General features: G+C 43.8%; 1 pseudogene; it reads left to right on the top strand.

Moving 5' to 3' along the window:
* Positions 1 to 4,162: 4,162 nt before the first annotated feature.
* On the top strand, positions 4,163 to 4,280 carry LOC126177729 (5S ribosomal RNA; annotated as a pseudogene).
* Positions 4,281 to 26,280: the final 22,000 nt, after the last annotated feature.

The raw sequence follows: 26,280 nt of genomic DNA, 5'->3' as shown, positions 1-26,280 counted from the left end.
TACTTGATAGTGGGCATGAGTCTGTAAACGAAGAGTTTCAGTGTGAAAATAAGTAAGGAAAATTTGTGAAATTGCACCCTTACTAAAACATCAAATGTATGAGAACTCAGCACATTTGACTGAGTCAGAGCGAAATCTCTTGTACCAGTATTAGTGGAACATGCTTGGTTTTTCGAGGAACAGCAGTATTTTAAGCAACTGACCTTGTACAGCATGAAATTCCGACTGAAGACGCTGGGCCAGTTGTTCGGAAGCCGTACACACTCCCATCCTACCTACAATCTATTATTAAAGATACTATATATCAACAGTTGGCTGATGAGACAATTCAACTTTTTGCCAGCCTCTGGTCGCCATTTGTCTTCTTCGTACGCCATATCGACGAAACACTTAGCAGATTAGAGAATTGCAGGTATTTTACCATCCTTGACACTTTTTCTGGTTACCAGCAGATTCCAACCGCGCCACGAGACCTACCAGAAACCACATTTGTGATTTCCTATGGATTGCAAGAGTTTTTATGTGTGCCCTTTGATCTTAGAAATGCGCCTCCCACTTTTCAAAAAAAAAATGGCTCTGAGCACTATGGGACTTAACATCTGAGCTCTTCAGTCCCCTAGAACTTAGAACTACTTAAACCTAACTAACCTAAGGACATCACACACATCCATTCCCGAGGCAGGATTCGAACCTGCGACCGTATCAGTCGCGCGGTTCCAGACTGAAGCGCCTAGAACCGCTCTGCCACCATAGCCGGCTACTTTTCAAAGATTTGCGGACTTGTTACTAGGAGGTTTGAAATCGACTACGTGCCTCGTGTACTTCGATGATACAATAAGACTTTCAAGCACTATCGAACAGCTTGCGGCTATATTGAGAAATGGATTATCAAGGTTGCAGAGTGCACATTCGAGTTTAAAGATAGCGAAATGATCTTTTACACAAACACGGTATTTTTGGAAAGACTACACCGCCATTTGATAGTATATTGCTGTATTTTTCTTCTGTACAATCTATATTTCGGCTTTTACCCCACTATCGAGTACAGTGGTAAGAGTTATTGGACCATTAACACGTCAAATCTGGTAAAGTCAGCCCAAAGCAGGTCTTGTTTACCGGATAAAACGTGGTAATGGTCTAAGAACATTTAGCATTGTACTCGATAATGACTTAAAAGCCGAAATCTGGACTGTACAGAAGAGAAATGTAGTAATATACAAACAAATGGTGGCGTATTCTTTCAAAAATGCTGTATTACTGTGGCTCAGCACCATTGAAAACTTTCTACAAGTCCAACAAATGGGACACATTACGAGTTCGGAAGGGGTTAAGCTGGATCGACAGTTAACCGAAGCGGTAGAGAGTTTTCCAGTGATCACTAATGTTGAAGAGTTGCAAACGTTTTTGGCATCACCAGTTATTACTGTCGTTTCGTGAAGGATTATGCCACTATGGTTAAATCATTAACAAAGTTGCTAAAGAAAAGTGCGGCGTTTGAGCGGACTGAAGAATGTGAATTAGATATGAAAAAATCAAAAATGTTTTGACCAGTTCGTTTTTACTAACGGGCTGAGGTTTTGAGAAACCTTTTATTCTTTCTACTAACGCCTGAGATTATGCTATCGGTGCTGTTCTTAATCAGAAATATAATGGTGAGGAAATACTCTCATGCTATGTCTCACTCCAGTTAAAAGAAGCAGAAGAAAATTATAGTACCACTGATAAGGAGATGATAGCGCTTATATTTCGAGTGAAATACTTCGGATGTTATAGTATGGAACAAAATGCACTTTGGCCACTGACCACGCTGCTCTTTCGTGGATGTTCAGCTTCAAGGAACGCAGTCGTCGTTTAATTCGATGGACACTGAAATTATCTGACTACGAAGTACGCCACAAGCCATGCTGTTTACATCAAATTGGTGAGGAGTTGATCCACAAAGTCGGAATGGTTCAGACAAATTACGTTTTAAATGAAGAACTGAAAGAGGCACCGGAGAGAGATGTAGAATTTCGTCGGTACACTTCCCTAGCAGATTTTATAACATGGGTAACATAGTCGTAAATCTACATCTACATCTACACCCATACTCCGCAAGCCACATGACGGTGTGTGGTGGAGGGTACTTTGAGTACCTCTATCGGTTCTCCCTTCTATTCCAGTCTCGTATTGTTCGTGGAAAGAAAGATTGTCGATATGCCTCTGTGTGGGCTCCAATCTCTCTGATCTCATCCTCATGGTCTCTTCGCGAGATATACGTAGGAGGGAGCAATATACTGCTTGACTCCTCGGTGAAGGTATGTTCTCGAAACTTCAACAAAAACCCGTACCGAGCTACTCAGCGTCTCTCCTGCAGAGTCTTCCACTGGAGTTTATCTATCATCTCCGTAACGCTTTCGAGATTAACTAAATGATCCTGTAACGAAGCGCGCTGCTCTCCGTTGGATCTTCTCTATCTCTTCTATCAACCCTATCTGGTACGGATCCTACACTGGTGAGCAATATTCAAGCAGTGGGCGAACAAGTGTATTGTAACCTACTTCCTTTGTTTTCGGATTGCATTTCCTTAGGATTCTTCCAATGAATCTCAGTCTGGCATCTGCTTTACCGACGATCAACTTTATATGTTCATTCCATTTTAAATCACTGCTAATGCCTACTCCCAGATAATTTATGGAATTGACTGCTTCCAGTTTCTGACCTGCTATATGGTAGCTAAATGATAAAGGATCTTTCTTTCTATGTATTCGCAGGACATTACACTTGTCTACATTGAGATTAAATTTCCATTCCCTGCACTATGCGTCAGCTCGTTGCAGATCCTCCTGCATTTCAGTACAGTTTTCCATTGCTACAACCTCTCGATATACTACAGCATCATCCGCAAAAAGCCTCAATGAACTTCCGATGTTATCCACAAGGTCATTTATATATATTGTGAATAGCAACGGTCCTACGACACTCCCCTGTGTGACACCTGAAATCACTCTTACTTCGGAAGACATCTCTCCATTGACAATGACATGCTGCGTTCCTAAAGAATTACACCATATAATAGGTTTTGGTGGAACGGCAGCCGGCCGTGGTGGCCGAGCGGTTCTAGGCGCTTCAGTCCGAAACCGCGCAGCTGCTACGGTCGCAGGTTCGAATGCTGCCTCGGGCATGGATGTGTGTGATGTCTTTAGGTTAGTTAGGTTTAAGTAGTTCTAAGTTCTAGGGGACTGATGACCTTAGATGTTAAGTCCCATAGTGGCCCCATAGTGGTCAGAGCCATTTTTTGGAACGGCAGACACATGGATGTTCGGAAATACGCATAAAATTGCTTGCCTTGTGCTCAGAGGGTGCCACCACCAAGAACTAAAATTCCTTTGTAGACCTTTCCAGAAACTACTAGACGATTTCGAAACATTGCTCTGGATATAATCGAGCTGTTCTCGCAGTGCACACAAAACAATAAATGTGTACTGTAATTGATCACTTTTCTAGGTACCTAATTCTAGTACCACTACCAAATATGACTGCAGCAACATTTTCACGTGCCTTTGTCAATCATTTAGTCTTAACATTCGCAATCCCCAATTCTATTTTGACAGATCAGAGGACTAATAACATGTCTGCCCTGTTCATACAGATGTGCAAATTATTGTAAATCAAAAAATGGAGAACGACTCTCTTTCATTCAGAAGCTAATGGTCGCCTTGAACTTGAACGTCGAATAATAGCTCGAATGTCGTCTTATTACGTGGATCGTTCGCATACTGACTGGGATAGGTATCCTGCCTACATAGCCTCTGCGTGCAGTAGTCGTATACATGAATCAACAAGGTATACGCCCCATAACGCAGTATACGGACGGCCTATCAGCTCTTCGTCTGAACTTGATAGAATGTCACCTGGCTTAGACCTAGCTGAAACTAAGAGGTTAGCACACTACCTCAAGTCTATCTGTAGACAGGTAAAGTAGAATAATCCCAAAGCCACTCAGAAACAGAATCAACCAAGTAAACCTGGACACCCAGTATTGCTTTCTAACCTCGTAATTAAGATAGGAGAGTCTAAGAAAGGCCCTTACCCCATCCTACGAGTGAATCTTCATGTTAAAGCAGGGATTACGTTGTCTGACCGTACTGTGGTTGTATATTTTGTCAGCTTAACGCGGTATGGCAACGGCGTTGCCGCAGTGGATACACCGGTTCCCGTCGGATCACCGAAGTTAAGCGCTGTCGGGCGTGGCCGGCGCTTGGATGGGTGACCAACCGGGCTGCCACGCGCTGTTGACATTTTTCGGGGTGCACTCAGCCTCGTGATGCCAATTGAGGAGCTACTCAACCGAATAGTAGCGGCTCCGGTCACAGAAAACCATCGTAACGACCGGGAGAGTGGTGTGCTGACCACACGCCCCTCCTATCCGCATACTCATCTGAGGATGACACGGCGGTCGATGGTCCCGTTGGGCCACTTGTGGCCTAAAGACGGAGTGCTTTAACGCGGTATCATGATCAGGCTCCATCATCTTCAACGGTATCTTCTAGTCCACTTCGGAATAGTTCACCGCAAAATAGAAGTTCTTTTGTGAAGAGCCGGCCGCTGTGATCGAGCGGTTCTAGGCGCTTCAGTCTGGAACCGCGCTGATGCTATGGTCGCAGGTTCGAATCCTGCCTCGGGCATGGATGTGTGTGATGTCCTTAGGTTAGTTAGGTTTACGTAGTTGTAAGTCTAGGGGACTGATAACCTCAGATGTTAAGTCCCACTGTGCTTAGAGCCATTTGTGAAGCAAATTAGGAAGAAAAAGGACAAGTTCCTCCCAGCATATCCTCGTTAAGCTTTGAGAAGCAAGCAACCTTACTCCCTGAGGTCAAGATACCATTTGTTAAATGAATTTTATATGGTATTTTCCTCGGTATAGGAGTGATTTCGTTTCTAGATGAAAGTGTCTACTTGACACTGTGTGATAAATGACTTTAGGATTCAGTCATGTTTTGTGCTTTGCATTTTACTGCAAGGAAATTGTGCTAGGTTGTCAGAAACAAATTTCTGCTGAAATTAATTTCCTGTTTCTTTTGCTATTTTGCTGTGAAAACTGCATCAACTGTTTTCTACACTTTAAGGCGCAATGTTGTACTATAAGTCATAGTACTGAGAGAAAAGTAACGTGTACAGTGATAAGTGATGATGAAAATGTTTAGAGAATTTGCCAGAAGTAATGGCCAATGGGCAAAGGGTCTAACAAGGAACCATTTTTGTTGCCTTATATTAACAGTGTTACTAGTTATAGAGCATGTGAAGGTGATACTATGTAATATGAATATGAGTTAAATATGTTACCCAGTAATGATTTATATGTCCTTTGAAGTGAGAAACACATTGTGCTTCTTTCGGCGTATTCTTCCTCTGCCAAATATTTCAGGGCTGGTTTCGACATGTCGGATTGTGCCGTTGCCTTGTCAGTATGTAAGTAGGCTGTTTAGGTTTTTATGTTGGTAACGCCACGTAGCGCTCTGTATGAAAATCACTGACTGTGCTGTGTGCAGTCTGTGGCTGGTTGGCGTTGTTGGAATATTCGCTATTGTAGTGTTGGGCAGTTGGATGTGAACAGTGCGTAGCGTTGGGCAGTTGGAGGTGAGCCGCCAGCAGTGGTGGATGTGGAGAGAGAGATGCCAGAGTTTTGAGAGGTTACTATAAGCGGACGATCTGGACGTGTGTCCGCCAGGAAAAGGAAACTAGTAAAGATCGATGTCATATATATAGTCGAGGGACATGAAAGGGAAGCAGTGGTTGGGAAGGGAGTAAGACCGGGTTGTAGCCTCTCCCCGATGTTATTCAATCTCTATATTGAGCAAGCAGTAAAGGAAACAAAAGAAAAATTTGGAGTAGGTATTAAAATCCATGGAGAAGAAATAAAAACTTTGAGGTTCGCCGATGACATTGTAATTCTGTCAGAGACAGCAAAGGACTTGGAAGAGCAGTTGAACGGAATGGATGGTGTCTTGAAGGGAGGATATAAGATGAACATCAACAAAAGCAAAACGCGGATAATGGAATGTAGTCGAATTAAGTCGGGTGATGCTGAGGGTATTAGATTAGGAAATGAGACACTTAAAGTAGTAAAGGAGTTTTGCTATTTGGAGAGCAAAATAACTGATGATGGTCGAAGTAGAGAGGATATAAAATGTAGACTGGCAATGGCAAGGAAAGCGTTTCTGAAGAAGAGAAATTTGTTAACATCGAGTATAGATTTAAGTGTCAGGAAGTCATTTCTGAAAGTATTTGTATGGAGTGTAGCCATGTATGGAAGTGAAACATGGACGGTAAATAGTTTGGACAAGAAGAGAATAGAAGCTTTTGAAATGTGGTGCTACAGAAGAATGCTGAAGATTAGATGGGTAGATCACATAACTAATGAGGAAGTATTGAATAGGATCGGGGAGAAGAGAAGTTTGTGGCACAACTTGACCAGAAGAAGGGATCGGTTGGTAGGACATGTTCTGAGGCATCAAGGGATCACCAATTTAGTATTGGAGGGCAGCGTGGAGGGTAAAAATCATAGGGGGAGACCAAGAGATGAATACACTAAGCAGATTCAGAAGGATGTAGGTTGCAGTAGGTACTGGGAGATGAATGAAGCTTGCACAGGATAGAGTAGCATGGAGAGCTGCATCAAACCAGTCTCGGGACTGAAGACCACAATAACAACAACATATATATATATGGTGATTTTTGAACATTATTAAGGTAAATACATTGTTCTCTATCAAAATCTTTCATTTGCTAACTATGCCTATCAGTAGTCAGTGCCTTCAGTAGTTAGAATCTTTTATTTAGATGGCAGTATTGGCGCTCGCTGTATTGCAGTAGTTCTAGTAACGATGATTTTTGTGAGGTAAGTGATTCATGGAAGGTATAAGTTATTGTTGGACATGGCCATTCTTTTGTGGGGATTATTGAAAGTCAGATTGCGATGCGCTAAAAAGATTGTGTGTCAGTTTAGTGATGATCAGCTGTTTGAAAATCAAATAACGTAAGAGTTTTTCCAGCACTGTCATTCTTAATTTTTCTAAGGGGACGTTTCAAGTATTACATCTGTTCTTATTATCAAAAGTACAGTCGTATGAGGTGTCAAGCGAAATTTGTGACTGGAATGAGGATTTATTAGCAGGGACGACACAACACGTTGTCTTGGATGGAGACTCTTCGATATACTTGGAAGTAAGTTGAGGAGTGCTGCAGGGAATTGTGCTGGGATCGTTGCCTCTTCAGCTGTATATTAATAACTTTGTAGTAACATAAGATATTCTGCAGGCGATACAGACATCTGCAACGAAGTTCCGTCTGGAAGAATTGAACAAATATTCGAACAAATCTTGATAAGATTTAAAAGTAGTGTAAAGATGGGCAACTTGTTTTAAATATTCAGAAATGTAAAACTGTGTACTTGCCAGATAGAAAAGACATAGTATCAGTGAGTCACGGTTGGAAACGGTCATTCACACAAATACCTGGGTGTGTCACTTAGCTGGGATATGAAAGGACCAAACGCGGTGAGATGTATGTAAAGCAAGTTGCAGATGTTGGTTTATTGGTAGAATTCTAGGGAGCCGAATCAGTCTACAGGGGAGATTGCTTAAAAATCACTCGTGCGACTCGTCCTAGAATACTGCTCAAGTGTGTTAATCTGTACCAAGTAGGTTGAACAGGGGATATTGGACATATACAGAGAAGGGCAGCACCGATGGTCACAGATTTGTTTGACCCACGGGAGAGTGTCATTGAGACGAGGAAGAAATTGATCTAGCAGACTCATGAATATACACGTAAAGTATTCCGAGAAACCCTACCTAAATGTTTCAGGAACCAGCTTTAAATATTCTACGAATGTTCTACAGTCCGTTACGTATCGCTCATATTGGGATCATGACGACAAGATTAATCACAGCACGCACAGCAACGTTTAAACAGTCCCACGTTCCATACGTGAATGGAACGGGGAAAAATCCTAATGACTGGTGCAATGAAACATACGCTCTGCCGTGCACTTCACGGAGGTTTTCAGAGTATGAATGTAGATTTAGATGTAAATGAAACAACGTAAGGAGTGCACTGGTGTACTCAGCCCCGCTGGGCTACAGATGTGGAACAGTACAGCACCGAGACATAGGAAGTTGTGTGCCCTGACATCATTTCCATGGACGACCACGCTCGTGTTGCTGAGACACTGCAAAGAGGGCTAGCGCGCAGGTGGGACGGCCTGCATATTCAGGTGACCTAAATCCCACAGGGACTGCGAACGGCGCTCTCGTGGGGTCTGGGGTCCTTTGAGACCGGCAAATTTCATTGCCATGGCAAAGGAACTGCGTTCCTGCAGGAATTTTAAGTAGCCTCACGGTGAGTAAACCAAACAAATGTCGGTGGTACGTTACTGCACGCAGAGGCATAATTACCTCTGATCACTTAGCTTGTTTGCTGCTCATAGTCGACGTATTCTGTGGACGATCGCATTGGTGCATTTGCGTCCAGTTTTCAATACTGACAAAATAAAGCGAATCATTGAACATATGGAATATATCTTTAGGCTGTGCTCCACAACTGTGATATAAGACTTCTTTGTTCACATCGTCGAAAAGCTGCTAAAATATTTATTGAACGGCAACTATTTTGGACAATTTATATCATCGTCATCTTGAAGACCTGAATATAACACCTAATAACAGCCTACAAATACCTGAAGGAAGGGACATATATTATACTTTAATCGCGTTACATCATCATACATTTACTTTAAAGTTTAAAGTTGTCCTTTACATGTGGTATATATCTAGTTAGTACTGTGGAAGCAAGTGAGCATATTAATACAAGTATAATACACACTGCATGACAAAAAAGTAAAGTACCCGGAAGACATCGTCGGATGTTTATGTAATTTTGTACATGTACAGACCATCGATGAGTATGTAAATAACTAGAGCTGCAATTTTCTGTAGAATGGCCACCAGACTGCATTAGTGTTGAAACTTCCTGGCAGATTAAAACTCTGTGCCACACCGAGACTAGAACTCGAGACCTTTGCCTTTCGCGGGCAAGTGCTCTACCAACTGAGCTACCCAAGCACGACTCACGCCCCGTCCTCACAGCTTCAATTCTGCCAGTACCTCGTCTCCAACCATCCAAACTTCACAGAAGCTCATCTGCGAACCTGCAGAACTAGCACTCCTGGAAGAACGAATATTACAAAGACATGGCTTAGCCACAGCCTGAGGGATGTTTCCAGAACAAGATTTCCACTCTGCAACGGAGTGTGCGCTGATATGAGACTTCCTGGCAGATTAAAACTGTGTTCCGGACCGGAACTCGAACTCGGGACCTTTGCCTTTCGCGGGCTCTACCAACTGAGCTACCCAAGCACGACTCCCGACCCGTCCTCACAGCTCAATTCTGCCAGCACCTCGTTACATAACTCAGTTGGTAGAGCACTTGCCCGCGAAAGGCAAAGGTCCCGAGTTCGAATCTCGGTCCTGCACACAGTTTTAATCTGCCGGAAAGTTTCATATCAGTGCACACTCTGCTGGATGGTGAAAGTTTCATTCTGGGAACATCCCCAAGGCTGTGGCTAAGCCATGTCTCCTCAGTATCCTCTCTTCCAGGAGCGCTAGTTCTGCAAGGTTCGCAGGAGAGCTTCTGTGAGATTTGAAAGGTAGGAGACGAGGTACTGGCGGAATTGAAGCTGTGAGGACGGGTCATTTGGTAGAGCACTTGCTCGCGAAAGGCAGAAGTCCGAGTTCGAGTCTCGGTCCGGCACACAACTTTAATCTGCCAGGAAGTTTCATTCAGCGCACACTCCGCTGCAGAGTGAAAATCTCATTCTGGATGCATTAGCGTTGTACGTGTTAAGTGCTGCTACAGGGCCCAGGAGGGTATATAAGGGGCGAGAACAGTGTATGATGCCGAGGTATCATTTTGAAGGAGATACCGCGTACTCGTATGAGATATCGTTATCAGCAAGAGACAGAGGTTGAAAAGGGCCTCGCTGTGGTTCTCCCTTTAGCCAGCTGGTTCAGTCATGCAATATACAGATCTGTGGAACATTCGGATGTGACAGTGGCCGATTCTGGACTGCATGGGAATGTAAGGACAGCTGCACTCGTTGTCAGGGTTCTGGTCGATCACCTCTGACTGCAACAAAGGAATACTGTGTATCAAACATTTCGTAACCCATTCTCATCTGTACCTGTCATCTCAGAACAATTAATGGCCTGCCTGCAACACTCTGTGCTATCCGGCAGCACTGATCAGAGTCTAGCATCAGCCATCCCGTGGGTGGGCTGCCGTTGGGTTGGAAATGATGCCATGACAGGGAAGCATGGACTGCTGTTGATTGGGGTAGCATTTTGTTCAGCGATGAATCTCGGTACTGCTGTGCACCGAACGACAACCGTCGACGACTACGGCTGCGACTTTGGGAGAGAACTCAGTCTTGCAATGTTCTGGAAAACCGGAGCATTGTTACTCCTGATGTCACGATGTGGGGAGCCATGGTGTATGACTTCATATCACGGCTAGTACTGACTGATGGAACTCTGACAGCACAGCCGTATTCACGCACATTCTGAGGCCTCACGTGTCATCTTTTATGCGACAGTATCGTGATGCCATTTTTCAACAGGACAATGCGTGTCACACATGTTGACATGTCTCTACGAACTGTCTCTCCGTGGTGTTGAGGTACTCTTGTGCCCATCAACATTCCCAGATCTATCCTCAATAGAGCTTGTGTCAGACGAACTTGGATTTCAGCTCTGTCCCAATGCCGGTATCCACGAAGGACCTGTTACAACAGTTGTAAGCTAGTTTGCCTCAGAAGAAGATTCACCGGTTTTATGAAGTATTTCCCAACTGAATCAGTGTACGCATTCAGATCAGAGAGGGTGGAACGTCACACTGGTAAGTGGGCTGATACTGCTGTTCTTTGTAAAGCTGACAGGACATTGTAATCACTGCAGTAACATCACATACCTTATCAACCCGTGAAATACCATTTCGTTTCCTCCTCGTCTTTTGGGTGCTTCATTCTTGTCAGATAGTGTACATCATTTCATATCAATAACAGCTGCATTTCACACTTAATCATAAACGAGCTGGCGTATGGTACGGAACTATTCAGTCCATAACGCAACTGAGCTGGTGCTCCACTCTGACTAATGTATATCACGAGTAGCTTTGAAGTCTATACGTTCCTAGGTGACCTATTTCATTATCTGTATTTAGATGTATTGTACGTACTCCAGGTACCTGGTGATTTGGTTTGAAACGTAGTTGTTATATTAAGTAATACCGTGATGAAGATATTACGCTTATATTTATTGGCCCACTTACTTCCAAAGGACTAACTAGATAATCTGCATAACACACGCGATGACATTCTACTGAATAGTTCTCGCCCGGAGATCGGAATGGGGAATTATTTTACCTCCGGAATATTTTACCCAAGAGTATGCCACCCTCATTTACCCACACAGGATAGCTGCATCCCCTCGAAAAAGATTACGAGTGAAGTTTCCCCTTACTTTGAGCCGTTCGGAGTAGCAGCACTGGAAGGCCATGTTGGGTGATATCACAAGACCAGATCAGACATCATCGAGACCGATGCCCCTGCAACTATTAAAAAGGTTGCTGCCCCTGTTTAGGAACCACACGTTTGGTTGGCCCCTCAATAGATACCCCTCCGTTGTAGCTGCATCTACAGAATGGTTATCTGTATCGTTGAGACACACAAGCTTCTGCATCGCAGCCTGGTCTATGGTTCATGGGAGAGGTAATGGTTCTTAACTTAGTTTTAGTTTTAATCGTGAGATAAAATGAAGAAAATAAAGAAAAAATACAACCAACAAATTGGTTCCTCCTGGCAGTGAACTGTAATGATGAATGCGACCTGTCTTTAGTCGTTGATGTGCCAAAAATACCCTGTATTTCAGATAGCTAAGTCCATAAGACTGTGTCCTCTACAGGAATGAAGACAAAAAATGGAGTGAATTTTAACTTAATCATCGAAACTAAAAGTTTGTTTCGGTACCAATTACATGTTACTGGTTCATGTGGTTTCTGGTAGAGATCTCCCTGCAGAAGCCACTTCCCTCGCTCGTTAATTACTCATGTGGGACGATTCTGTATGGCGATAACACAGCGTTCTGCCTTTTCAGGTACAAATCAGTTACAACTGTGCAACGTGATTTTTGTTGACAGTCCAGAATTGCACCTTCAGTGACCACGGGTGGGCAACCTACTGCTCCCAGCAAAAGAAACTCGTGGCGGAAAGAGCGAAGCGCTTGCATTGTTCTCCCCTCATGAAGTAGTTTCGAAAATTCGCCGTTCTATTCTTCGCATTTTTTCACTTCGCTAAGTTCAAAAGATTATTGTCAGTCATAAGAGATATTTTTGGACAAGTATTTTTGGACAAGTATTTAAAAAATGCTTGCTAATAGTGCTTTTGGATATTAACACACTACATTTCAAATACTCGAATGACCTGGCCTTGGCCAAAAAAGAAATCGCGAAGTTCCTCATAATTGCTTGTCGACTGGGATTGGCTGCCCGATTGCCACATTTCGTTTTTCTATTCGTTCGCGGACTGACATTAGTAAATAAGTTATTTCCATTGTGGACGTACAGAACACTGTAACCGTTGAATTTGAAAATATTTGTGATGAATTAACTACAACTAGTTTCTTTTATAGGATTTATTTTTCCACGCTACCGTATCAAGATGTCTGGCATCCCATCTTCACATATTTCCACTTATTTATGTGTCGTAGTCACTGAACCTGTACTAATAGCGTTGCATAATTTTCCAATGTACGTTTTTAAGACTGCTATTGTAAAACGCTGTAAATGCCATGAACACGATGTGTAAATAAATGTAAACATCTGAAGATCGGTTAAACATAAAATAAATGTACAGTACACTCAGAACCGGCTGTTTTGAAGCATAAGTTGTTGGCATGAGGTGTCAGAAATGGTATGCCATTGATATCGGTGCGTTACACCTAAACACTAACGCCAATGGCTGTAGGAGCGCTGCTGTCGCATCACGTGACGAGCCGCCATGCGAGCTTAAGAACTACACGAGTCAGGCCGATGGTACACCAAAGGTTGCCCGTGCGGGCACAAGACGAAAACACCAGAAATATCAAGCAAATAATTGTTTATGTAAGGAGCAATTTGTAGACTTAGAGAAAGCTTTTCACAATGTTGACTGGAATACGCTCTTTCAAATTCTAAAGGTGGCAGGGGTAAAATACAGAGAGCGAAAGGCTATTTACAATTTGTACAGAAACCAGATGGCAGTTATAAGAGTCAAGGGGCATGAAAGGGAAGCAGTGGTTGGGAAGGGAGTGAGACAGGGTAGTAGCCTCTCCCCAATGTTATTCAATCTGTATATTGAGCAAGCAGTAAAGAAAACAAAAGAAAAATTCGGAGTAGGTATTAAAATCCATGGAGAAGAAATAAAAACTTTGAGGTTCGCCGACGACATTGTAATTCTATCAGAGACAGCAAAGGACTTGGAAGAGCAGTTGAACCGAATGGACAGTGTCTTGAAAGGAGGATATAAGATGGACATCAACAAAAGCAAAACGAGGATAATGGAATGTAGTCGAATTAAGTCGGGTGATGCTGAGGGAATTAGATTAGGAAATGAGGCACTTAAAGTAGTAAAGGAGTTTTGCTATTTGGGGAGCAAAATAACTGATAATGGTCGAAGTAGAGAGGATATAAAATGTAGACTGGCAATGGCAAGGAAAGCGTTTCTGAAGAAGAGAAATTTGTTAACATCGAGTATAGATTTAAGTGTCGGGAAGTCGTTTCTGAAAGTATTTGTATGGAGTGTGGCCATGTATGGAAGTGAAACATGGACAATAAATAGTTTGGACAAGAAGAGAATAGAAGCTTTCGAAATGTGGTGCTACAGAAGAATGCTGAAGATTAGATGGGTAGATCACATAACTAATGATGAAGTATTGAATAGAATTGGGGAGAAGAGGAGTATGTCTCACAACTTGACAAAAAGAAGGGACCGGTTAGTAGGACATGTTCTGAGGCATCAAGGGATCAAAAATTTAGCATTGGAGGGCAGCGTGGAGGGTGAAAATCGTAGGGGAGACCAAGAGATGAATACACTAAGCAGATTCAGAAGGATGCGGGTTGCAGTAAGTACTGGGAGATGAAGAAGCTTGCACAGGATAGGGTAGCATGGAGAGCTGCATCAAACCAGTCTCAGGACTGAAGACCACAACAACAACAAGGAGCAATTCAAAGGTCCCAACCGTGCGCCCGTTCAGAGTAGAGTGCATTCAACCAGTTTTGGCCCGTAGTCCACAGGAGTGTACTGGCAACGCCAGCCAAGAGTTAGCCATTCCTCATCTGTCTGACCAGTGTGTTTTGCAGCGACTTAGGTGTCTCAAACGATACAGGATTCTGTTGCTACAAACTTTTCATGGTGGCTATAGGCAATGACGTATACAGTTTTGTAAATACATTCTCGACGTGGAGCCAGAATATAACACTGAGGCTACATTCCAATGAAGCGGAAAAGTGAACCACCATAACGTAAGAATGTGGAGAACACAGCAGCGACATACCATAGTCGACCACGTGAGACGAATTCGAAAGCTTCAGGTATTTTGCCCCGTTAATCGCTTCAATATTTAAGGGCCGTTCCTATTGCGGAAAGGTGCTTACAGAAATCACATACTTCGACATGTTCGAGATCTTATCCACAGTGACGAGAAGATGTCGAAAATTTCATTTTTCAACCGAGCGAAACACCATCGCACTGGCACCGGATGTAAGACTATTCCTTAATAACGAGCTTTCCCAGCAATGAATCGACGGAAAGCATTGGAACGTTGGATCCTTGCCCTCCGAGGTCGCCTAACTTCATCGTACATGGGAATTTTTGTATAAACCTGACTGAGAACTTCATTGCAGATATAACTCATCACTTCGCACTTAACAGACCAAAACTGACAGATGTAACTCCAGGAGTACCACAAAGAAGTACACTGGTGTGCAAAAACCTAAGGGCGAAAGTAACTTCCGTACGATATGTCAGCCAACTAAAATATCTCGACGAAACTTGGACTAAGCATAGAAATAACTGCTACAGTATAGTACAAAAGGCAACAAAGAAATGTGCAATTAGACGAACATAGGTGACACATTTATTCAAAGACAATAGTTATATTGAAGTCACAACTGGCTAAGTTTCACTGAAGTTCGAAAATTAGTGCGGACGTCAATGCGAAAAGCTTGTAATAGTTTCCACAATGAAACATTGTCTCAAAATATGGTAGAAAACCCAAAGAGATTCTGGTCGTATGCAAAGTACACCAGTGTTAAAAAAAGTCAATACCGTCACTGAGCGATAGTGTTGGAAATTTTACCGGGGATGGTGCAACTAAAGCGGAGTTACTAAATAGAGTTTTCAGGTATTCCTTCACAAAGAAGACGAACTAAATATTCCAGATTTCGAAACCCGAATAGCTGTTCGCACGAGTGACATAGAAGAGATATCTTAGGTCTTGCGCAACAACTCAATTCACTTAAGAAAAGCAAGTCTTCCGGTCCAGATGGTATACCAACCAGTTCATTTCAGAGTATGCAGACACAATAGCGCCTTTCTTAGTAATCATATACAACCGCTCACTTGACGAAAGGTCTGTTCCTAAAGACTAGAAAATAGCACAGGTCACACCAATATCCAAGAAAGGAAATAGGAGTAACCCATTGAATTACAGACCCTTATCACTGATCTAAATTTGCAGTAGGTTTTTGGAGCATATACTGTACTCGAACATTATGAATCACCTTGAAGAAAATGCCTTATTGATACATAACCAACACGGATTCAGAAAATATCGTTCTTTATTCCCGTGAAGAATGAGTGCTGTCGACAAGGGATCTCAGATCGATTCCATATTTCTAGATTTACAGAAGGCTTTTGATACCGTTCCTCACAAGCGACTGTTAATCAAATTGCGTGCATATGGAGTATCGTCTCAGTTGTGTGACTGGATTCGTGATTTCCTCTCAGAGAGGTCACAGTTCGTAGTGATAGACGGTAAATCATCGAGTAGAACAGAAGTGATATCTGGCGTTCCGCAAGGTAATGTCATAGCCCCTCTGCTGTTCCTGATTTACATTAATGATCTAGGTAATAATTTGAACAGCCCCCTTAAATTGTTTCCAGATGACGCTGTAATTTACCGTCTAGTAAAATCATCAGACGACCAATTCAAATTACAAAATGTTCTAGAGAGAATTTCTGTATGGTGTGAAAAGTGGCAATTGGCACTGAACAAAGAAAAGTGCGAGGTCATGCACAAGGGTACTAAAAGAAATCCGATAAATTTTGGGTACACGATAAATCGCACAAATCTAAGGGCTGTCAATTCGACTAAATACCCAGGAGTTACAGTTACGAGCAACTTAAATTGGGAAGACCACGTAGATAATATTGTGGGGAAGGCGAAACAAAGACTGCGCTTTGTTGGCAGAACACTTAGAAGATGCGATAAACCCACTAAAGAAACACTTGTCTGTCCTCTGCTGGAATATTTCTGTGCGGTGTGTGATCCTTACCAGGTAGGATTCACGAATGATATCGAAAAAGTGCAAAGAAGGGCAGCCCGTTTCGTGTTATCGCGCAATAGGGGTGAGAGTGTCAATGGTATGATACGCGAGTTGGGGTGGCAGTCACTGAAACAAAGGAGATTTTCATTGCGACGAGATCTACTTACGAAATTTGAATCACCAACTTTCTCTTCCGAATGCGAAAATATTTTGTTGACACCCACCTACGTAGGGAGGAATGATCATCATAATAAAATAAGAGAAATCAGAGCTCGAACGGAAAGATTTAGAGGTTCCTTTTTCCCACGCGCCATTCGAGAGTGGAATGATAGAGAAGTACACTACTAGCCATTAAAATTGCTACACCACGAAGATGACGTGCTATAGACTCGAAATTTATCCTACAGGAAGAAGATGCTGTGATATGCAAATGATTATCTTTTCAGAGCATTCACACAAGGTTGGCGCCGGTGGCGACACCTACAACTTGCTGACATGAGGAAAGTTTCCAACCAATTTCTCATACACAAACAGCAGTTGACCGGCGTTTCCTGGTGAATCGTTGTTGTGATGCCTCGTGTAAGGAGGAGAAATGCGTACCATCACGTCTCCAACTTTGATAAAGGTCGGATGGTAGCCTATCGCGATTGCGGTTTATCGTATCGCGACATTGCTGTTCGCGTTAGTCGAGATCCAATGACTGTAAACAGAATATGGAATCTGTGGCTTCAGGAGGATAATACGGAACCCCGTACTGGATCCCAACGGATTCGTATCACTAACAGTCGAGATGACAGGCATCTTATCCGCATGACTGTAACGGATCGTGCAGCCACGTCTCGATCCCTGAGTCAACAGATGAGGACGTTTGCAAGACAACAACCATCTGCACGAACAGTTCGACGACGGTTGCAGCAGCAAGGACTATCAGCTCGGAGACCGTGGCTGCGGTTACCCTTGACGCTGCATCACAGACAGGAGCACCTGCGATGGTGTACTCAACGACGAACCTGGGTGCACGAATGGCAAAACGTCATGTTTTCGGATAAATCCAGGTTCTGTTTACAGCATCATGATGGTCGCATCCGTGTTTGACGACATCGCGGTGAACGCACATTGGAATCGTGTACTCGTCATCGCCATACTGGTGTATCACCCGACGTTATGGTCTGGGGTGCCATTGGTCATACGTCTCGGTCACCTCTTGTTCGCATTGACGGCACTTTGAACAGTGGACGCTACATTTCAAATGTGTTACGACCCGTGGCTCTACCCTTCATTCGATCCCTGCGAAACCCTACATTTCAGCAGGTTAATGCACTACCGCATGTTGCAGGTCCTGTACGGGCCTTTCTGGATACAGGAAATGTTCGACTGCTGCCCTGGCCAGCACATTCTCCAGATCTCTCACCAATTGAAAACGTCTGGTCAATGGTGGCCGAGCAACTGGGTCGTCACAATACGCCAGTCACTACTCTTGATGAACTGTGGTGTCGTGTTGAAGCTGCATGAGCAGCTGTACCTGTACACGCCATCCAAGCCCTGTTTGACTCAATGCCCAGGCGTATCAAGGGCGTTATTACGGCCAGAGGTGGTTGTTCTGGGTACTGATTTCACAGTATCTATGCACCCAAATTGCGTGAAAATGTAATCCCATTTCAGTTCTAGTAAAATATATTTGTCCAATGAATACCCGTTTATCATCTGCATTTCTTCTTGGTGTAGCAATTTTAATGACCGGTAGTGTAGTATGAAAGTGGTTGGATGAACCTTCTGCCAGTCACTTAAGTGTGAATTGCAGAGTAACCATGTAGGTGTAGACAACTATTTATGATGGTCCTCTGGACATTTCAAAAGGCAGGACACGGTTCTTAATAGGGCGTGCGAACGCCGCGGACGGCATTGCAGGTTCTGCAACGTACTCACATGATGGCCAGAAGGTTGGTAAGGAGTTGTGGTGGGGCTTACCATTCCTCCACCAGCGCTTCTCGCCACGATCCCTATGTATCAATGCGCGGGCTCTCCCGCCAACAAAGAGCTCGGTGCGGATACTTCAATGTCACCATCATTGTGCAAAGAACTTAAATAAATTTCACAAAATATTTTTCTTAACATTTTCCTTACACACTATAATTGTTATTTACATATTTCTTAGCTTATAAATATTTTTCATCAGTTTATTACTTTGATTTATTTATGTTTTGGCCCGGTTGATTTTCTATTCGCGTATTTCAAGATGCATCCCTGAAAAGATGCACATGGGGAAGAAATACAGTGTCACAATAACATTGACCCGTGAGTGTAACGTTTCCAATAATTTGGAGGTCAGTAAGCCCAGGCAAAATTACGTCTTTCCACAGTATAACAGCTGGAGCACCAAAACGATCCTGTTCGACATTGTTTGTGGGTGCGTTACGTGTTCCCACCTCTGGTCATATGAGACAACGTCCAGAACAATTACTCAGATTGAATCTGTTATCCTCTGAGAACACACCGCGATCTCAACCCTCGTTGGTTATGTCCTTATGGTCTTGGCCTATCACAAACGGTGTCGCCGATGTGCAGGTGCTTCAAATGATTCAATGGCTCTAAGCACTACGGGACTTAACATCTGAGATCATCAGTCCCCTAGAACTTAGAACTAATTAAATCTAACTAACCTAAGGACATCACACACATCCATGCCCGAGGCAGGATTCGAACCTCCGACCGTAGCAGCAGCGCGGTTCCGGACTGAAGCGCCTACAGCCGCTCGGCCCGCGCAGGTGCCAAAGGAACATAACTCTCTGGTAGACGGGCAAAGAGACCACCTCCAAGCAGCCGCCGTACCACCACGGCACGTGAGATTATGTGTCTTTCAGTGCTGTTTAATGTGGTGGCAGCTGCCCCCGCAGTCTGACGTGGCTCCATTTTCAAAAAAATGGCTCTGAGCACTATGGGACTTAACATCTGAGGTCATCGGACCCATAGAACTTAGAACTACTTAAACCTAACTAACCTAAGGACATCACACACATCCATGCCCGAGGCAGGATTCGAACCTGCAACCGTAGCAGTCGCGCGGTTCCGGACAGAAGCGCCTAGAACCGCTCGGTCACCGCAGCCGGCTGCTCCATTTTCACCTGGTGTTCCTTGTAGTGGTCATCTGCTGCTGTAGCTGACAGAGGTCGATCTTCTTCCCTCCTTCGGGGGGGCAGTACATGTAGTTCGAAACGCTCCCCATGTATGTGAAACACTGCTGTGAGCAGTACCAAACTTCTGGGCTACACTCGTCACACTTCATCCTTCTTACTCTTTCCCGATGGATCTTCCACATGCGAAATCGTCCAAATGTTGTCCCGGGGCCATGTTGTAATGAAGAACATCAGCACAGTGCTCAGTAACTGCTCGCTAGTTGACACCCACTGCCGTTTCCCGTTCCTTCAACTACCTCGTGTTGCGGGGCCAGCCCCATCTGGCGCTACAGTAACGTTCACCTCATGCCATGTGCTACCAGAAATACCATATGCCACGCGCCTTGATATGCTTTATGACGTAGATGTAGTTTCCGTTTTGCCTCCCCTGAAGCAGTTTTTGGAGAACTGCGACGTTGTACAGCAACAACAGTGAATGCAGACATGCTAGGGACGAGTGTGACAATTTTCCGGATGGTTTTCATGCATCCAGTGGCAGGCACATCGTGCATTTGTGACAGGTAAATGAAAAAATTTTGGTCCTAACTGTGATTTTAGCTTACATGGCAGGGGTAATGGAGCTGAGGGTGCTAAGCTGCTGAGCATGCTAGAAACAAACATTTTAAAAAAATTTCTTTGCTGCAGCGTCCTTTTACATTAACAAATACATCATAAAGGGTAACCATAAGACATTTAACAGATGTTCAAGCGTTATTCAAGTGCCCAATACCAAATGAAATTTTTAATGATAGCCACACATAAAATTTTTTTCAATAAGATAATATCGTAACAAATTTTGAACAGCGAAATATAGGTAGATTTGTAATTAACTAGCGTAATTGATCTATCTTTTGCATATATGTATTTGTTATCATGAGGTACAAGGAATTAAAACGAAGCCCTCACTTTTCTGCATGTGGAGGCTGTACTTCCAAACATAAAATTGCTACTTTCGTTTGGCCGGATTTCCGGTATGTCAATATGTTTGACTTGATTGAAAAACAGGAAATTCCTAACAGCCTGCGTCAAATGTGTGCAAGCTGTTCCCCTACAATATGCAACCATTTATATCATCGTTTTGTATATTCACTGCAGAGAAGTTGACAGAGATTCAGAACACTCTCTTACCCTTGAGGTGGGAAACTGCCCCTAAAGGCGGAAGGATCAGCAATTATCAACGGCATGAGGACGCAGATTGTCATGGGAACCCCTGTATTGTAGACACATAATGTGTATCCACAGGACATGTGCCACGTAACTGAAAAAATGTCATGATATTCTCTCCGCTGGCCGCGGTGGCCGTGCGGTTCTAGGCGCTCTGTCCGGAACCGCGGGACTGCTACGGTCGCAGGTTCGAATCCTGCCTCGGGCATGGATGTGTGTGATGTCCTTAGGTTAGTTAGGTTTAAGTAGTTCTAAGTTCTAGGGGACTGATGACCTAAGATGTTAAGTTCCATAGTGCTCAGAGCCATTTGAACCATTTTTTTCTCTCCATTGGCAAAAGATTCCGAACTAATCCCCCATTCGGATCTCCGGGAGAGTATTGCGAAGAGGAAGGTGACCATGAGAAACAGATTTCATAACCAACGAAAGTATGACGTTCTACTAGTTGGGGCGTGGAATATCAGAAATTTGAATGCGATAGGGAAGCAAGAAAATCTGAAAAGGTAAATGCAGGGGCTCAGTCTAGATATAGTGGTGTTCAGTAAAGTGAAATGGAAAGAAGACAAGGACTTCTGGTCAGATGAGTATAGGGTAATATGAACAGAAGCAGAAACTGGTATAACGGGAGTAGAATTCTGTATGAATAAGAAGGTATGGCAGGGTTTGCGTTTCTGTAAACTCTTCAGTGATAGTGAACCAGAATCGACAACAAACCAACACCGACAATGACGTCGCAAGCAGAAGATGAAGAGACAGAAAGTATGTTAGGATACTTAACAAGTCGCTCTTTTCCGTTCTGATCTCACATTGAGAACATAAAGATGGGTAGAAATTAGCGTCTCCCGCAAAGTATGAGAGCCTGGTGAAAGACTTAACCTGAAGCTATGTAATCCACATAACATAACTGTCATGCGGTTCGTTCTACACCACAATTCTCGGCCGCACTCTGCAGGGGTAATGAAGATGCTCCTGTAGCGTTTTCGATGGGAAGTGTTCGATCAGCCAAAATACAGCCCGTAATTGGCTACCCCTGAGGTTCATCTCTGCTCAAATGAACCGCTGGCTATGAAGACAATATTTTGACACAGACAACGAGCTGCAGTCCAGAGTAGAAAATTGTCGAAATGTTGGTACAACGCTGCGACGGATGTTTAAGTCTGACCGGCGACTGTGTAGAAAAGTAGCTGGAAGGTGTATTTAACCGTTGCAAATAAAACAGTTTTGATTTCCATTTCGCAACCTATGGTTACTTACTTTCCGAATAGCCCTCGTATTCTTGCGTAGATCTCTGTACACCACACTTGTGTTTACGCATACAGTCTTTATCAAGTGCAATATCATCGACAGCCAGAAACAGATATCTGTTGAAGGACTGGTAGAATAACAAATCCTCCGCATCAGATGAAGCACATGTCTGTATTTTAGTGGACGCCGACATTGATGCATATTAAAATGGGGGAGTGGACGTGAAAAGGACCTACCAAGCCTGGTTTCAGTCGCAAGACCTTTATGTATCCCAGCAACCAACGCACTTTGCGATCCGTGCTTTAGTGAATCTGGCATCTTATTAACAAATCACCGCAGCCAATTAAATCCAGAACACGTTAGTGATCTGCTTCTGATCAACAGTACATATAAGTTTTCTTCTCTTGCCAATAAGCGAAAAGTATGCAAAGTTACAGCGGAAAATATACTAGATTATTGGCGTGTTTTCTTTATAAAGACAGTAGTCTCCTACGTTTCAGGGATAGTATTTATTTCAGGTGTATGTATTATTCTGTTAATAAAAGGCAGAATAAATGTTCTGTTTGGAGTCTTATTTTTTCCTGTGATTGTACTTGTAATGCCACTTCCTCGGACGAAAAATGAAAAAAGAAAAAATAGCAACCAATTCCTCAAAAATTTCCTCAAAACCAGTTCCAAATTCCATGAAAAGTGAACAAGTAAGCAAAGTTCCATTTAACACTATTATTTGGATAATAACCAGTAATTGAAACAAGAACCTTATACTTAGTAATTTATCAACTTACAAAAGAAAGATAGAATCTCAGTAAACTCAAACTCAAAATCATAGTAAATCGCAAAATCATTATAATTAAAATTAGCAAAGCAGAACCAACGATCTCATGGAATACTTTCTTGTGCGTACTCTTTGAGAATCGTGAGTAATGGCTAAGGAAAGTTTGATCCATTGTCACTACGTTACGTTAGCCGAAGCTGGTCAGACTTGTTTGAATACTCGTATATGTAATCGCAGTTAGATTGTTTTTCGAGGATTGATAATTGCGATCTACTATGACGCAGTGAAACGAAACATTGACTTCAACTATAACATCGTTTAGAATTCAGATAGAGGACTACCTTACATCAGACCGAAGTGAACTTTTTAATTACATAACTCGAACTCAACTCTAGTTAGGCATTGAACGGTGATAGACAATTAACTTCATTCGAAATTGCAAATGGACTCTGGAACTTGGCAATAGTATTAAAGCAGATAATTTATAAATTCCTCCCCACCACCACCTGGAAAACCTTCTTCCTCGCGGCCTTGTTAGAAAGGGATTATTATTGTGAAATATACCACCCCTTCGTGTCAATTTACGCATTTGTGATTCCAAATTACAAAATTTTTTAGAGACATAACTGTGATCTTTTGCGTGCTGCGATAATATTTGACTGAAGCGCTTGGCGCATATATAGAAACTCTATGACGTTAGGAAGCGATCGCAATGATACGACTTAATAGAGATTTGAAATTACGACGAAACTATGATGGGGAGGTTGGTGTCGGTGGAACTAAATTGAACTTATAATTAATATTTTTATAGCAACTGTTAAACCATCGAATATAAACGAGTTAATTACGACGATTAGCGTAATATTGGTCACAACTGGTGAAGTAAATGTCACGCACACGTCTAGAGTTCAGTTCAGCACTTTTTTTGTAACGTCGTCTTTACCTAATAACAGTATTATCGCTCTACCGACTTCACCGAGTTTTAGCCAGGGCCGATCAATACTAATCTATCAACAACCAACTAGAAAAACCGGTGACGTTACATACTGAAATATCAAATTATTTCCTCTTGGTGTATGAAGTTGACTGTGGAATGTAACCGTTCTTGAAGGAACTACTTTTGTGTTAAAGAATAAAGAGAGAGTAAAAAAAGAAGTAAGAAAGAAAGGCGTTGGATTTTTGCTGTGTGGTGGGTCTTGGTGACGTACGATGAGACGTCAGTCAAGACCACTCATATCACAATGGATCTACGACGTGTAGCTGCTAGTGGGCATTGATTTATATCAGTGAGGAAAGTCGAACCCAACTGTCCTACTTACTAGGCAGATAATCTGACCCTAAGCCATCAAAACACAGTGGTCATCGCAACTTTATGGATTACCCAAGCACGCCTCCCACCAAGCCCAAATTCTCAACTTACCTACACACTACTGAGGTATTGCCTGCGCCCATTACCCTCATTACTCGCGGCCTTTCACCGATTCCTGTAAGAGTTTGAGCTTGGTGTGCATCGGCAATGAAGATATCATTGACCAGTCTCACCTTAACTTGTCAGAAAGAACAATCACTATATATACCTATATGTCTAATTAAGGTGAGACAGCCAGTGATCTCTTCTTAAAAAACAGACACCACATACATAATTAAGGCAAGACTGGCTAATGATCCCTACATTGCTGATGCACACCACGCTCGAACTGTTACACGAACCGGCGAAATGCCGCGAGTAATGAGGATAGTGGCAGAGGCACTACTACAGCAGTTTTCAGACAAGTTGAGAATTCGGGTCTGACAATAGCCATGCTTGGGTGGTCCATGCAGTTACGACAATCACTGTGTTTGGATGGCTCAGTGATTAGAGAATATGCCCAGTAAGCAGGAGACGTGAACCCGGCACAAATTTTCAACTTTCCTCACTGACAAATCAATGAGCACTAAGAGCTACGTTTGATTGATAGTGGCTTCAGGATAAAAATTGTGTCTGTTTTTTCGGGCATGTCCGAAAGAACATACACCGCACACACAAAGCTTCTCGCACTCCGTTATTCACATGTCCGGAGTCCGAACATCTGACGTGAAGCGAGTACTTGACCGAGCAGGGTCATGTGGAGCCGGACAAAGGCGGCTCGGTTCCCCGTGTAGCAGCCGAGCCGCTACCAGTCAAACAGCGAACTGCAGCACTCCACGCCGTACATTCCTGTGCCAGGGCAGGCACGCCAGCAACGCTCTGCGTTAGTCTTCTCACCTGGTCTCGAGTGTGCGTTTGACGCGATGACGTAGGTAGTAGAGGTGGCTGAGTCTGTGGAATCCGCGCAGTGTGGGAGGCTTTCCAATGAGCGGTGATTGCGTGCTGTTGCCTCATTCGCGCTAGAGCCAGGCCATTTGCGGTATACGGTCCATTCAGCTGCTTCTGGCGCGCGCCGCGCCGTTGTAATTCAAGTGTGCGCCGCGAGTTGTATGCACACTTGCGCACTGGCGACGCTGCTACGTTTCTGATGCGAATACAGAGGTGAGCGTGGAATTGGAGCATTCCTAAATCTAATCTTCCACGGCAAGCTTTAGCCCCCATAGTGAAATAATACACTCCTGGAAATGGAAAAAAGAACACATTGACACCGGTGTGTCAGACCCACCATACTTGCTCCGGACACTGCGAGAGGGCTGTACAAGCAATGATCACACGCACGGCACAGCGGACACACCAGGAACCGCGGTGTTGGCCGTCGAATGGCGCTAGCTGCGCAGCATTTGTGCACCGCCGCCGTCAGTGTCAGCCAGTTTGCCGTGGCATACGGAGCTCCATCGCAGTCTTTAACACTGGTAGCATGCCGCGACAGCATGGACGTGAACCGTATGTGCAATTGACGGACTTTGAGCGAGGGCGTATAGTGGGCATGCGGGAGGCCGGGTGGACGTACCGCCGAATTGCTCAACACGTGGGGCGTGAGGTCTCCACAGTACATCGATGTTGTCGCCAGTGGTCGGCGGAAGCTGCACGTGCCCGTCGACCTGGGACCGGACCGCAGCGACGCACGGATGCACGCCAAGACCGTAGGATCCTACGCAGTGCCGTAGGGGACCGCACCGCCACTTCCCAGCAAATTAGGGACACTGTTGCTCCTGGGGTATCGGCGAGGACCATTCGCAACCGTCTCCATGAAGCTGGGCTACGGTCCCGCACACCGTTAGGCCGTCTTCCGCTCACGCCCCAACATCGTGCAGCCCGCCTCCAGTGGTGTCGCGACAGGCGTGAATGGAGGGACGAATGGAGACGTGTCGTCTTCAGCGATGAGAGTCGCTTCT

This window comes from Schistocerca cancellata, chromosome 3, assembly GCF_023864275.1.
Source record: "Schistocerca cancellata isolate TAMUIC-IGC-003103 chromosome 3, iqSchCanc2.1, whole genome shotgun sequence".
NCBI lineage: Eukaryota > Metazoa > Arthropoda > Insecta > Orthoptera > Acrididae > Schistocerca > Schistocerca cancellata.
Note: the sequence above shows the minus strand (reverse complement) of the source record. Positions and strands in the feature narration are given on the sequence as shown.